This window comes from Danio aesculapii, chromosome 13 (assembly GCF_903798145.1).
Source record: "Danio aesculapii chromosome 13, fDanAes4.1, whole genome shotgun sequence".
Classification (NCBI taxonomy): domain Eukaryota; kingdom Metazoa; phylum Chordata; class Actinopteri; order Cypriniformes; family Danionidae; genus Danio; species Danio aesculapii.
Window position 1 is genome coordinate 31,060,360 of NC_079447.1, and position 16,584 is coordinate 31,076,943.

At 35.3% G+C, this 16,584-nt stretch overlaps 1 protein-coding gene across 1 annotated transcript in view; it reads right to left on the minus strand.

Moving 5' to 3' along the window:
* ndst2a (N-deacetylase/N-sulfotransferase (heparan glucosaminyl) 2a) overlaps positions 1-16,584 on the minus strand; it is a 197,457-nt gene that overhangs the window by 156,152 nt on the left and 24,721 nt on the right. Inside the window, exon 2 of the mRNA XM_056470651.1 lies at positions 5,460-5,567. The gene's annotated coding sequence lies outside the window, so the exon portion shown is untranslated. The remainder of the gene's footprint in view (positions 1-5,459; positions 5,568-16,584) is intronic.

The window sequence follows — 16,584 nt, forward strand, 5'->3', positions numbered from 1 at the left end:
GCAGAGGGAAAACTAAATCCAAAACCTCTGGGAGGAACACGCTGCTGGCTGAAAATGAAAAGGAAGGCTGAATGGAAAAGCCCTGTGAGCTGAAAAACACTGTTAAAAGCGGGGAGGCAGATTGGATGGAGGGATTTGTGACAGACTCCCAATGTGCGCCTCACAACAGGAGGAGGGCCCTTATGTTTCCTTTTGACATCCAGTGCCACCTATTTAATCTTATTTTCCTCAAATGTGGAAAAGAAAGGAGGATGAATTCAATAGAAGACCATTATCCTCTGCAGTAAAGAAACACACTGGCCCAACACACACACCTGCTGCATAAAGGCCAGTATAGACTGACTTCCTACTGAGAGCAAACAGAAGGGAGTGGGCAAAACACACTGCTTTTTTACGAGCGGAAAAAAAAAAACTCTTCCTTGCAGTGCCTGGCCATCAACAATTAGAACAAGAACATCCATCTCAAACAGTCCTGTTGCTGTATGAAAAATGAATTTGCAGATTTACATTTTTCCAGAGTACACAAAACAAGACTGTGACCTCAGACTGGTTTCTATATATATATATATATATATTTTTTTTTTTTTTATGTTGATCTGCTTACATTATGCATGCAGTGACCTCAACAAAATTAAGCATATGTATGAGTGTTTGTTTGGACTGCGCACTTTTTAATATGTTTGAGGCAAGTTCTCTCTTTTTAGAGTTGAAAACCAAAACATGTCTTGATCTTATGGCTGGGTGACACAGCTAAAAAAATTAATTATTTATTCTAATTCTGTTTGTTTTGTTTGTAATAACTCACAATAAGATGATTTCCCAATAGTTCGGAGGTACCGTAACTTGCCCTGATCAAGGTCAAGCAAGAGCTTGTTATATGCATGTATGTAGCATTGTCCACTTTAACATTATGATTAAACCAATAAAAAAAAAGCATGGTACAAAAAAAATGCACTAAAATTGCAACATTGTAAAATATTATTGCAATTTAAAATAATACTATTTTAATTGTATTTAGAAATATTAAGACAAATATGAATGACCCATGATCCTTTAGAAGTCATTCTAACATGCAGTCTTGGTGCTCAAGAATCCTTCTTTATAATTATCAATATTGAAAACTTTTGCTTAAAGTAGGCATGCATGATATATCAGCAGCCATATCGTTATTGGCCGATAAATGCTATTTTTAATATTATCATTACTGGTCTGATATCAAAATTAGGCCGATATCTTTAAGCCGATAAGTTACGTAATTGTACAGAAGTGCCTGCCTCGTGCATGCGTGTGTCATACTTGTTCAGACTTGTCTTGTGCAGTATAACGGAGCTTTCCTCACATTGTTTATTTCTTTAAAGTTCTTCCTTTCTTTGTGTGGTATGGTTGCGCGTTAATAACCATGTTCATTATCATTGTAGATCTGTTTGATAGAGTGTTATTGTGTATTTTGGTTTAAATCACCTCAGGAAAAATTGTACATGTGTAAACGTAATAGCAGCGATGCACACGTGCTAAACAACTCATTGGGTTGTTTGTAATCTAATGTGATTATTTGTTATTATCAACGCGTTGCTTGCCATGTGTTATTGATGTAGGATTGTATTCAGATTGATTGGCATATTTATAATTATTATAATGAGTTCACGTGATGCCTATTACCACGCACACACATAGTGAGTGAACAGAGCCTCACAGCACCCCAAACAGCAGCAGAGTAGACGAGTGCCAGTCACTGAATTCAGCATAGCGGTTCTCAACCCTCCACCACATTCTGTCTTTATATTATGTTTGTCATAAAGTACTCTGTGCTCAATGTTCAGGTGTTGCCTCAAAATTTGACTCTGAGGACCAATCTGACTCAGAGTGCGCGCGCATCACACAGCACCTGAAGTTAAAGTTAAACTCACAGCGGTTTATCATAAACCTTTTGTCAATCATTTTTTCTGTAATTGACAGCAAGAACAAACAAAGCGTTCTCTGATTGAAACGCAGCACCTACATGTGTTCAAAAGAATTTAAAACACCAAACAGCATGAATTCAGGTCGCATTTTCGAAAAAGTAATACTAACTGTATTTAGCTTTTCACTTGTACAGTGGCTCTGAACTGTCAAAACACCTCACAAAAACGTTATTTCAGACATTACATATTTGTACATGCGTACATTACTGTAACACGTTTTATTCAAGAACATTTGAGCTGGCTTCAGTTCTTAGGTCTTTCATTTTCATTTTGAAATATTTATATTTATCGGCTACAGTATTTCGGTTATTGGCCTCCAGAATCGAAATATTAACAATCTACAAGAATCCTTTCTTTACGCATAGAAAACAAAAAATATTGACAAATAACAACAGTTCCTTGGTATATTACACATGTTTACAAGCACTGTGCACTAATCTAATCCCCCAAATATCAACAGTCTATATTTAAAAATAAAGCACAAATGCATCTGAGGTAATACATCAGGAGGGTGACCTAGTAGCGCTGCACGATATACGAAAAATTTTATATTGCGATATTTTTCTTCTCTGCGATATATATTGCGATATAATTTCACCAAATTACTTAAATAGCTCTATTTGCAAAATCATTACTTGGGATAACTTTGTAGGAGACTGAAATATAAATATATATTTTAATGTGATCTATTATATACAAAAACCACAGTCTTAAAAAAACACAATTGAGCAAATATTAAGATGAAATAAACCGTGCTTTATGATTTTCTAGAAAGAGCAACATTATTCAGGTAAAGAAAAAAAAAAAAAATCTAATGCGAAATAGCATTGTATACTCTTCACCGTATAAATAATTAAATAAAATGAATCTTTATGAAACTTCTTTATAAACTACTAAAATGCTGTAAACTCTCTTCGAATGCTCACACAGTTACAGGCCCTAAAACACATGCAGATGATAAACTTTCACTTCATTACAGTTCAATTCTGCAGTGTCTCCAAAAATCTGTTTTGACATAATCCTAATTCAACATTGCATATCTTGCGATGTGACTATTGTGGACGAACACATTGAGATATCGATGCTCAAACAATATATTGTGCACCCTTATGACCAAGTGTGACATGCACAGCAGCAAAGTGTAATATACTGACATTATTTAATAATTTCTTGTTCTCAAAGTCGTTGTTTTTGTTTTATAATTGCAGGAAAGGATTATTGTAGCTTGATAACATTCCGATTGAATCTCTGAAGGCATATAGTCTGTTTTGAGGATGTTTTTTTTTTTTTTTTATAATTTCTGGAGCAAGTGGAAACCTTGCTGTAAATTTTGTTCAGAAGACACCAAGGTCTCAGGGGTTGGGATTTGGAATGAGGGCGAGTAATTAATAACATTATTGTCATTATTGGGTGAGCTAACACCAATATTTTTGTAGAAACTGTGATGGTTTAATTATTCTTTACAAATATAATGTAGGATTGTAATTATCGTTACAGTCAGCTTCAATTAAATGATGAACAATTATTTAATTGCTGAACAAACATATCAATTTCTTCTTACTGTTCATCCTTCTAATTTTACTGAGACCCAATTAAAAAAACAATCAATTAAAGATTTGCAATGACAAAACAGTGGTATAGATGTCTCATGTCATCATATACAATAATATAGCCATCTATTATACAATTGTCCATTGGTTAGAGTGAGGGGTAAAATAAACAAAAACATTTATAAATAAATAAAATAAAAATAGTCTTTCAAGATACATTCTCCCATAGGGGATTCCAGATACGCCAGAAATCATCAGATCACAAGTCAGTTTTTGAAGGGTAAGAAAATCTGATTTATTAAAATATCAAAATATTGACTGAAGGAATGTTGTAATACAGATTCTAGTTCATGACTAAGGTGTAGAGCAGTTTTACAATTCAGAAGATAAATAGCTGGAAGGTTTACCAATAACCTTCTGAACTAATTTGTGGATTTCTTTCCAGTATGTCTTAATCATGTCACAGTCTCAGAATACATGCATCACAGTACCAACATTGGATTTGTACTTAAAACAACACTGAGAAACATTAGAAAATATCTTATTGAGATGAACTGGTGTTAAATAAGTTCTATTAAAATATATATATATTTTAGCTCGTGGTTTGATAGTCGCACCTTTGAAAAATATGCCAGAGCAGATCGAAAGCCATAGTTCACAAAAAAAAATTTTTCAATATTTTTCCAATATAACTTTCAAAGAGGTAAGGGAAGAACACCCTACATTCGATAACAGAGTTAAATATATATATATATATATATCTTCCTATCAGCGCCAATAGCCTAGTGGTTAGTGTCGACATATAGCATCCAGGTGCTCACAGCGACCTGAGTTTGATTCCCGGCTCAAAGTCCTTTGCCGATCCTTCCCCTTTCTCTGCTCCCCATACTGTCCTGTCTATAAATCTCCACTGTCCTATCAATAAAGGTAAAAACCTCTATTAAAAAAATAAATCAATAAAAAAAATAAATTTTCCTTTTGAAAGAAAATGAATACAATGGTTTTTCCATGTTAAAAAGATCAAGAGGTATTCTGCCATTCTTGAGACCCAATTTTTAAACAATAGTGATATTCAACAGTAATTCAACCACCCAGAAATAAAAATTATCCAACAGCTGTTAAAATCCACTCCAAATCTACGGTTTAAACACGCAACCTGCAGTTATTCAAGATGCTTAAGGATTTGAAACCATCAAAATTGCTGCAGTGACAGTCAGGCCTTCAAGCAAAGGCAACAAGACTTCATCTGTGAGTCACTCAGGCTGATGCATAAATGGTCGTCTACGCAAGCAGACAGCAGATTCACACCGCTACCTCAGCTGCACAGACGTCCACCAGTTGATCTGCTGAATAACCTCATTCGCAGCAAAAGAGGGAGAGACTTCAAGATTGGGACGGGTTATTTTCAATATAAAAGGCAGCGAGAGCAGTCCTCTAATTGGAGATTTCTGCCAGAATCTCGAAACAATGGAGCCTCAAAACAGCAAGCTCTAAGGGTTTGGGCTTGAGAGAAAGGAGTATTGCCAGGACGGCACCCTGCTGTGGCAAAGGACAGCCAGTGATTGACTGATCCCACAAGAAGCAGAAATGACAAAACAACCATTTATTACTACTGACACTACATGGCACTCCAATATGGAGGATTAATGATTTGATGGTCAATGCATGCAAAGCCTTCCTTCATGCCGAACAAAGCAGCTAGCTGAAATTTCAAGACAGAAGGAGAAACAAGGGAAATACAGGTCCATTTAAAAGCAAATACATTTTACAATTTCAAAAAATTCTTATATGCAAGCATGATTAATCTCAGCTCTTTATACAATCCGCGAATTCTGCTTCAGTCAGGTCAAGCAAGTACACCGAGTTCCAGAGACGTATAGGAAAAGTTTTGCATTAATTCCTGAGACTGTCCTATACATCATCCTAAATACATATATAGAAAACGCACCTGAGACTGAATTTCTCACAATGACAGGTGTGCTGTAGCGTGGGCTGCAAAATGAAGAGGTTCTGGAAGAACATGAGATTCCATTGTTAAATGACCAGGAGCAGCAACCTATTAAAACAAGAGAAGGGTCATAAGATTACATTGCTCACAGTACAGCACTGTAACAATCACATTCACTGCAGTCATTGCTCTTCACTTGTTTGATCTCATTAAATACATTAATCAAGAAATTTAGCCATTTCCATGCATTGCTTTTCCCAGACAGTGTTACACTTAGTATGCAATGTTTGTCCTAGCTACCTGTCCTAGAAATTGCCACTTATATGATAAGAAGCAAATTTCAACCTCTACAACTGAAGACTTAAATAATCATGTCACAAATTGTCTGCATAAGTACTGTTAAACTGGCAAAAAAAATAATAATAATAACACAAATAGAAATAAATAAAATGTGTGGGTCTCAACAAAGTTTAAGTACAATACTTAATAGCATTAAAAAACAGAAAAAGAAAAGTTGCTTCCTTGTGTTTATGATTTTGAGGCATTCGGAAGTGCTCCGTGCTCAATTTGTTTTATGAAAATCTCAGACTAGTACATCGAAACCAGTTTCATTTTAAAGATGTGAATCTTCTCAGGTTTGGCAAGGGATTGTCGAAAGGAAACGAGTTAAACTACCACAGAGACAGGACTTGATTCTGTCAGCATTGCAACAAAACATATTAATCCTACACCTAATCAAGGCATTGAGGTTGTTTATTTTGTACCCCTATTATGCTAATAGAAATGTTGTTGTTTTCCACCATATGCTCACAAAATTTCACGCCTGTAGATCGAATGTTTTGTTCCAAAATAGGGATTAAAAATGTTACAATGTTTATTTTTGTTCTTGGCGTTTCGCTTTCACACGGCAGTTTCTAAACGGACCAAAATGATTAAAAGCAAGTCATGTGCGAGTAAACTCTCCTCACATCGGTTTTCAGGGTTTATTTTTCCCATGGATTCCCCTCAGCTCTCATACGTTGTTATTTTAATTTATGATGATGAGCAATAAAACAGGTACACTTTAATTTTGACACCAACAGACATCTTCAGTAAATATAAATCAGATATATATAAACATTTGATACATTCCTCGGATCATATTGCTTTCTCACTACAATCGATCCGCTCCAGAGTTTGTTTCAATTGAGTCGAGACCCCCTAATTCAAGCAATCCCGGACTGATTGATTTGAATCAGAGCGCGATTGCAAGTTTCACATACGCCAAACGAACTGCGCCAAGTGGGCAAGACAGGTCTTGATTAAGCGTCTAGGTGTGAATGCACCCTTAAAGAACCTGTTCAAGGATTTGTTCCTTCTAAACTCCTCCTTTCCACATCCATGCTCAGCTCTGATTGGTCAGATGATACCAGATTGTCGTTTCTGGTCTCAAAACATAATAGGGACACTTTTATAAATGCATCACGCAATAATTGTATTGAAGTAAACAACATGATCGGTTCTTGCATTTCAAAGCACACGGAACGACCAAGTTTGTCGTAGCTTAAGAGCAAACGTATCCCAGATTATCTTTGCCACTCACTCACTCAACATGTGATTTCACACCTGTGGTTTGATTCATTTGGTTCGGGCTAAGGGCAACAGATGAATTGCTGTATCATTTTTCTGCAGTTTTGAAAACTTTTTAATGCCAATTGTGTCATAGCTGAACTGATTTTCAATTGGTCAGATTTAATGTGAGAGAATAATCCAACAGAACTTCACTGCATCACTTCAGACAAACTATAAATTGAGAATAAACTGCAAATGAAACTTGTAAACAATGGGTCTCATTTACTAACCGTGCACGCACAAATTTATGTGTGAAATGTGCATATGGACATTTTCACTAATAAATTATTATTTATCAAAACTTTCTTATTAAAATCTATTCTAAATGTACTAAAAAAAGTATAAAAAAAAAATTACAAATTAAAAAAAAACTTATACCACATGTACACAATAAACATGTACCCTCAGGGCTTTATTAATTAGTTATCTTATTTACAAGATGAATAAAAAGTAAGTGCAAATTAATATTACATGTATTGTTATATAAAAGATGATTATTGTGTCTCGCCTTGTGTTTGGAGGCATGGCAACTGTGACTGTCTTTAGAGAGTGTACAGATATGTTTCCTGAGAGTAATGAATAGCTGCTCAAGCCCCGTTCATACCAAATGTGTATTGCAGCCTTTTTAAAACTGTTGTTTATTGGCATCAAGTGTTTTGGGCAATTTTGACGAAGCGTTCTGTGCACCTGCAGCTCAAAAGTCAGCACTTGAGCATCAGCACCATTGATACAGTGTGGTTGTCTAGCAACGTAAAACGCACAACGCTCTGTAAAGAATCTTTTCTGAAGTCAACAAAACTGCAATACGTTGTACCTCGCGTTTTCAGAACTGTTCCACTTCCAACATCCAAATATGTATTTTTTTTCTTTTCTATCAGAGCAATAATTGTTTCCTCCTAATTCAGAATTTGTCTCCTTATATTTTTTCTGAATAAGTGCTGCTTTGCAGAAAGCTATTATATGGAGCTTGTTTGGCCATGTATTATGCAAATGACTAACCTCATGCATGCGGGCACTCATTTAGAACACTCCAAATTCACTAACAGATGAACAAGTTTAAAGGAAAAAAAAAACTCATTTGTTGACACAGGTGCTGTAAATTAAGTGGAATTTTCTCTGAGAAGTTCATATGCGTGTATAAACACAAAAAACATATGTAATTATTAGTGAATAAGACCTATTGTGTAATTAATGCACCCCAAAAAGCAAAGGCGCATTACAAGTCACTTCAGAAGTTTCAGGAGCTGTTGCTAAAGCTCTGTAAACAAATACTTGCCTTAGTACTTAGTACTTGCGTAGTACTTGCCTTACGTGAAACAAACTCTAGTGCAATTCAACTGACCCAAATTAGGCAGGTTTGTAAGCACCCTAAAACATTCAAGATTAAGGGATTAATGTCAATGATCTAAATCCAAATAAAGACCTGATAACACCTGACAAAGGCAAATAAGCAAATCAATCAAAAGTTTAATGTGATTCAAATCCTCGAAATCCCTGCGAGATAAAAACAAGTTTCATGAAGACAACTTGGCACAGAAAAAGGATTTTCTTTTGCTATTGTCTTCCTCAACAACCTTGAATCTGCAATAATCCAGTGTTCATTAATAACAAGAGCTCATTAATCTTGGAAATGTATTCTTCAATTCTCGACATCAGAGAACAGCAGTTTCTACAGGTGCACAATCTGTAAATGTGAATCATGCCAAAAAAATTATAAAAATAAATTATGAATCGTAGTCCTCGCTCACTTCCCCATGTGCACACATACACAAATTAGACTCTGTTCAATGAACACTCTGCATTTCTATAGGAGCCCAGCAAGTCCCATTTGTTTACATGGCACTAATTAAGTGTGCTTTAATGGAGGAGCAAAAGTGCCAACAATGAGTCCCCGTGTTGGGATTGAGGGAACGTCTCAGGTTCTGTTATTCAGTCCTGCATTACACACAACAGCCATTACAAAAACATAAACAGACAACATAAAAGCAAAAATGGTCACCGTGAACAAATCATTAGTAGAGAGAAAAGGACACGATGCTTTCCTTAAGCAATAACAGAATGGTGATGAATCATCCAAATTACGAAGGAGGTTATTAAGGGAGATAAACAGGAAGTTCAGCTAATTTCATTGTAGCAAAAAGCTACAAACGTGAAGGGGGGCAATCTTGTACTGATATAAAATATTCTTCATTGCCAACGGATTTTTGCAGAATGTTAAATACATCTTGACATTTCTTCTTGACATTTGAATTGAATTTAAGGTTATCGATCACGTTTTTGATATGGAAGCAACAATAAAACTCCTTTTAAACAATGTGAGAATGGATTATGTGAAAACATAATAGATATAAACATATAGATTATGTGAAAGGTGTAGAATCTGGAACATTTACTCTATTTTTGTTTTTGGACAAGAAACACTGCCTTAGCTTACAGGACAGAAATCCTTTTAAAATATTGAAAAACATTTAAAATATCTTGAAATACCAAACTTTTGTGTTTTTGTTATACAACAATTCACTTTTCAGGTTTTTGCCATGTCAAATTCTGCACTGCCTCCAGCTGTAGTCAAAATTTAAGTAGGCAGTTATATGCAGCATGCATAATCACTCAGTAATTTATTGAATACAATAACACTTATTCATATTAATTCTTGCCTGCTCTGCTTTATTCCTTGATTCAAATTCACTTTATATTGAAGAGAATTCAGTAGACCTATATTCTTCCAAAAAGTATAAAATATATTACATTTATTTGACTGTTAATTGATGGATTGATTAATTTATTTACAGATGATTGCTTTATATTTCTTTAGAACGAACCACCATTTGTATTAATTTTCCATTGATTTCTGCAATCCTATAAACCTCCGATGTTACTTCCACAATCACTTTCACTAATAACAAGCAAGCTACTCTTTTGCTAGCTGCATCTGCAACTCTGTTGTGATTACAATTCTGTCACCAGTGGCTTGCTTGATTTGGGACTTGTAGAACTGCATAGGCATGGGCCGGTATAAGATTCTGACGCTATGATAGTAAACCATAGATAAAAATTTCAGTTTCATGGTATTGTAATTACTGCTCTAAAATATATTCTTTTAAAATGTCTGGGTAAAAAAAACTAAAACTTTGAACACAATATATTTCATTTTGAGAAACTTTTAAAATATTTTGTAACAGTAAACATGTCAGGCTAATTAAATCAAATCAATCTTTTTTTTTTCTTTTACTTCTGCGGTCTTCATTAGTTTCAAAAAACACAGAATCCTCTACAGTTTAAAACAGCATCTTTGGATATCTTTTCTGCGGAGATACTGTGGTCCTAAAACATATAAAAAATATAAAACAATAAAAAAACATTTAAAATTAAAAAAATAAATAAATAAAATCTCACCTATACTGTAGGAACGGTAAAGCAGAAAATTTTGGCGGTTTTAAAACCTTGACTCTTCCAAACCATGGTAAACCTTGAAAAGAGTTATTGTCTTACGCCTAGAGTTCTGCTTCGATGGATTTGCTCTGCAGTGTTTGGACTTTCAGCAGTGAAAACTAAACCAAACTAAAATAAAATAAAATAAACTTCAACTCTGAAAACTGGACTGACACAATTTCAGCTTACTAAAACTTTTGTGTTAGGCTGCTTTGATACAATCTACATTGTAAAAGTGCTACATAAAAATAAAGATGATAAAGATGTTGACAATTCATGATACATCTTGTAAAAAGAATTAATACTTACATTTGAAACAAAGTACTTTTTTATAGTAAGTTGGAAAATGTAAATAAGGATTAAATCTGTAGACTATGAGCCCTTGGAGAACAATTAGAGAAGTTTTATAAAAATTAAAACTAGAAAGCTGCAGACAAAAATATTTTATTTATTGTCTTCTGGTTGTTAACTGTATATTATGGCATTAGCTCTAGGCCTGTCACTATATCTATTTTTTGTTGTACTAATATATAGCACCTAAAAATATTGCGATATACTATATAATCAATATAATGGCAGAATGACAATATAATTGCATCACAACGTCCAAACAACACAATATTTTATTCCTAAAAATATTTCATTTAATTATAGTCATTTTAACAATTTAATAATTGCACTGGAATCAGAATGTGAAAAAGTATATCCTAAACAAATAATAAATGTAAAAAAAAAAGTGCAAGGTGAAAAGTAACAGAGGCTGCGATATCTGGTACCAGATCTTGTTGTCAGACACCTACATGAAAATACTACTAATGTAATTTATAGTAAATACTAGGGGTGTGAACCTACACTGGTCTCATGGTTCGGTTACGATTATCATGCCATCGATTTGGTTCAATTCAATATCTCTGTGCATAACAGTTCATTGATGAAGCTTGCATAAACAATTTGATATTTTACTTAGTAACACAATAATTATTATATTAAAATTAGTGGTGGGCTATTATCGGCGCTAACACGCTGCTTTAAAGCGAGGCTCTTATCGGGCGATAAAAACAAAAAAATAAATAAATATCGCCGTTAATCTATTCTCAAAGTTGGGTTGAGAGCTGGGTCTACTCTTCGCAAGCTATGATGATTTTCACCTTGATATTTTAGCGCAGATGTATACCTGAGAAGTAAGCCATCTGACAAAAAAGTGCCCTTCTGAATTAAATCAGCAGGATGCCCTTCTGGATCTTTCACTCACTTCGAAGACACTACTGACTACGTTTACATGGACATCTGTAATCTACTTATTTGCCTCAATAGACAATAATATACTCCATAATATACTTTCATGTAAGAGTTTCCTGTAAGTTTGAGTGACTTTAACTGCAGTTTGGCAGTTTCACTACGACTCATGAACATTTCATTCATGCCCCCGTGACAAACTGGGGTATTAGACGCAAATAAGGAGTAAGGACTGGTGAGAGTGTTATGGAATTTAATAACGCAGAATTGGAAAGAAAAAAACTTCCGCATTTCGCCATGTGTGTGTGGTCTTTTACTGACAGCCACATGTGTGGATCTTGTCGGAAAATATGGCGAAAAGTCCTACATGACGGTAATAGTTTGATCGCGGTGTTTACTTCAATAATGCCACTAATATATTCATACTCCACGTCTTAATTCCATTTCTGTTTAGTTCAGTTATGACTTTATTTTAAGGTAAATCAACCAAAAAAATGTAATAAATAAATAAATAAATAAATAGCTGTTTCAAGCTTTTGTAGGCCTACAGTTCAAAATTCATGTTTAACTGAATAAACAGTTAGTAAACACAAGTACATCTTATTGAACATCATTTATTTTCATCAACAATTATCATAGTAGAACAGTTCCTCAAGCAGTTTGTTATGCATTTTGGAAACCGGAGATGAGCCCCTGGTCTAATGCACCACCTGGCTTGAGAAACCCATTCTCAAAGACTTACTTTTAGTCATTACTTGGGTAGCACACATATTCTGAATGCCTTCGGCAGAATTCAAATGAGTCATTTTAATCTAGATTAATTCCAAGATTACAGTGAGATTAAACTAGATTAAAAAAAAAATCTATGCCCACCTATGATTAAAATGTATAATTTATAAATATATATTATATAATACAATTCTGTCCTTAAATACAAGCAGTCAGATATTTGTTCTGTACCTTTGATTTGACCTGTTTAAAGAAACACTCCTTTCGAATGTTTTAAACAAAACTAAAGTACATGCACAGAACAAAATAAGCATTTATAGCAAATAAACAAATGTAAATATTATCCCGCTTGCTTTTTGAGCATTGTTGAGTGAGTTCTAAACACCTACGATTGGTCACACGATCAACAGAAAAGGCTGCGATTGGCTCTAATTGTCAGTGTATCTCTGGCACTGTTCAGCAAACAGTGACACCGACACTGATGTTAAGCGGCCATGGCGATCAGCTGATGAATTATAGACTGCGACACAGTGGAGAAAACTCGCTCTGCAGACATGCTTGTGTCTGAATCCACAAGTAACATTATTGTTGTAGGGGAGATAAAACGTTACCTCACGAACACGACAACAGGTCAAAGGGGTCACAGAGAGTGAGAAAGAAACAGCTTTAATTTTTTCCTAGCTGGGGAAAGAAAAACTGTGAGTGGAAAAACTGTCCAGCAAACTCACAAGCAGTGAATTGTACAGTTATCTGCTTTTTAAGCAGTTGGAGCTTTAATTACTCGCGCTTGCCTCCATCACCATAGTAAGCTACCGCTATAATGAATTTGTGGTAAATGACGTCAGTACATAATAACCAGTTATGATCTATTACTGATCCGATAACGAATTGTTCACATCTGCATCAAAGAAACAATTAATTTTGTCACCCCTAGTAAATACTATAAGATATAATGTTTAATCATACTGACACTGACACCTCCAATAGAGATAGAGAGGTTGTGCAATAAACTAAAATGTTGCTAGTATTAGTTTATGTATGGGCGATATATATTGCATCACCGAAAAGGACTGAGGTCATGTCCATTTATTGTGTGATAAGTAGATATATTGATTATTGTGACAGGCCTAATTAGCTCTTATAATAACTGTAATTTTCTTGTTGCAAGAACAGCACAAGAGCATGTGCGCATATGATCAGAATATTACTATCTTTACCTCATTTTGATCCAGGCAAAACCCTTTATGGTAAAACAAAATTTGTCACCATATAAATTTAAACTAATTACTTTGTAATAAGCAAACAACCAACCAAAAAATATACTATTGAACATAGATTCGCACAACACCATCCAATGACTAACCGCAAAACAAATGCAAGAAGTCTAGAATAATGAGAGAATCTATAAACAATCAATAAAGTAATCAAAATGTAAAGTTGGGGGGGGGTGTTAAATGCTATACTAGACAAAAACAAAAAAATGTTTTCATTCATCAAAAAATAAGCAGCTGACATCAATATTTAACCTTCAACCACTTGTCGATACAGGCTACTTTTTTATATAATAGTCCATGAATTTCATAGAGGATAAAAAACAAGTCTCACGACCATTCTGTTCTGAAAGAAGTCTCATTACGCAAGTAAAATGCATTACGAGTGCCATTCCTGGTTGACTTTAACAAGCTGAACAGTAAAGGGGACAATACATCTGCCCTCGTTATCTTTTATAGCACAAGAACTTTCATCATGCCAAGACTGTTTACAGTGGACAGAGCAAAGGTTTCATCTTTAAGTGATAAGGATCTTAAACAGTCCAGCATGTTACGAGTGCTTCTCTTCATTTGCAATGCAACAACTTGAGCAGTTCATTCAGCCAAAAGGCAGAGACAGTATCTTGTCATTGCCTAATAGCATCTCTCATCTCATCCGTCTGCCAACTGGAATTTCTGCTCCTATTTGGTGAGGGTCCAGACCAAGAAAGCAGAACTCCTTCCAAACCCATATCCACATGGGGCGCAGAATACAATCGTATTACCAAAAGACCATGAGCTGGGCATGATTCGGCATTGGCTTAAATAGCAAAACAGACGAAAAGGGAAATGAAAAACCTGCAGTCTCTAAATTACGCACGCAGAGCGGAGGGACACAAAAACGGTGGAAGATTTTCTCTGAGGAGAGGCTAATTCTTGTGCACAAATGCTTGTTCGTGTGGCTCTGAAGGCAGTGTAATAATACATGCATGCAGCTCAACAGAGAGGAAAAGGCCAGTAAACAGAAAAGCTCATCACGCTTTTTTCCCTCCTGTGGAGCGCTGTGAGGGAGAAAGAGAGAGAGAGTGTAAGTGGGAGAGCGAGATGTGCTGCAGATCCTGCTGTTTATCCGCCAGCCTGCCTCCACACTGCGCTCATTCAGTCTGAAACAAAGCCCGATCAGCCGAGAGGCTCACGCACTACAAAACAAGAACACCAGAGATGGACAGAGAGACAAATGGACAGAAGGCTAAAGGGGGAGAAAAAAGACAGATGCGTCGTACCTAAAAAGAAGCTAACTCTGCTGTGGAAACAAGCGGCGAAAAAACTCGAAAAAACCCTACACGCAACAATCTCAAATGTTTGAGCAAGTGCATTGAGTCACTCAGGCACACTGAGTCATGGTAGCTAAAGTGAGCATGTTTGCCTGCTCCAGACACCGCAGGTAATGAGAATGGACGTCTCGGAGGACATGTTCTGTCATCAGCTATGGGAAGACCTCCAAACTGAGCTTCGGTCCAGCAGGGCAGCTGTGCAGTCGGAGCAAAAGAGTACAAAAAAGCAAGACAAATTTGCTTGAAAACATGGGGCAATAACCACAGACCACCATACAAGACGGCCCTACATGGCCAATATGGGGCTTCATTAGGGGGTGTGTGAAAAAAAAAAAAAGTCTGAAACATTTTATTAATTTTTTTTTCAATATTAGTGATTAACTGAATCATTCATTCATAATGACTGATTCATTAGAAACAAATAAACAAAAAGATTTGTTTTTATGTATAGATTATTAAATGATTGATTCTAGGGACGCAACGATTAACTGATTTAACTATTGGTCACAGTTAATCAGTTAAAGGCTTCTGCACGGAACAAAACTGCTGTCACAAAAAGTTATGCCAACTTTGCACTAGTTTAAAGTTCCAAGCTTGTACAGCGAGGCTCATACGCATGCACACTGGATTAAAGGCTGAATTTAACTATGGCTGAGGTTATTAACTAAGGGCCGTTCGCATATCCTGTCTTTTGTACGCACAAGTTCGTTATTTCCAATGGAGGTGCACTTGCACACGCATATTGGCAGCGACGTGCACGCAGCAAGCGAGCAGCATGATGCACTCACGGTTTCCAGGCGGCCCTAGTTGAAAGAATGCTACGAGCACACAGCGAGTCACTAGACAAGAGCTGACCGGTCAGCTTCATACTTTGTATGGAATATACACATTTCTCCTCCACAGAGAGAAAAAATATGGAGAGAAAATAACGGAAAACAACAAACAAATGTGTAATATAGTTGATCAAAACAGAGATTCAGCAGCCTTTGACCAAATTTGTTTTCTACAAAAGGGAAATCCATAGCTAATACGTAGATTTGATTTACATTCGACAAATACTATTTATTTATTTATTGTTCTGTCCTTTATTTTCAGTATAAAATTATTACTTATGTTTAAATGCTAAAAACTAAATGCTTATGTGCTGTATTATTTGGTTACTGAGCAGCAATAAATAACACTTTAAAATATAGGGATTTTTACATGTGACTTACTAAACTAGTAGTGTTTTGAAATTTATCAATGCATAATAATCGTTATAACTGTGAAACCATAATTATTACTCAGACTATAATTGTAAAACCAAAATCTATAATCGTTGCATCCTTATTTGATTCATTAAAAAAAATATTCCTTTACGAACAAAACAAATATTCTGTTCTAGTTTTGGAACCATTTGAAAAACTGAACTGACAGCAGAAAGCTTGGGTACCTTGGCAACTTTGAATAGTCAAAGATTGCTTAAGAAACCATAAGAAACAACTGGGATTAGATAAAAAAAAATATAGACACTCCAATTTTAAATGATCTTCA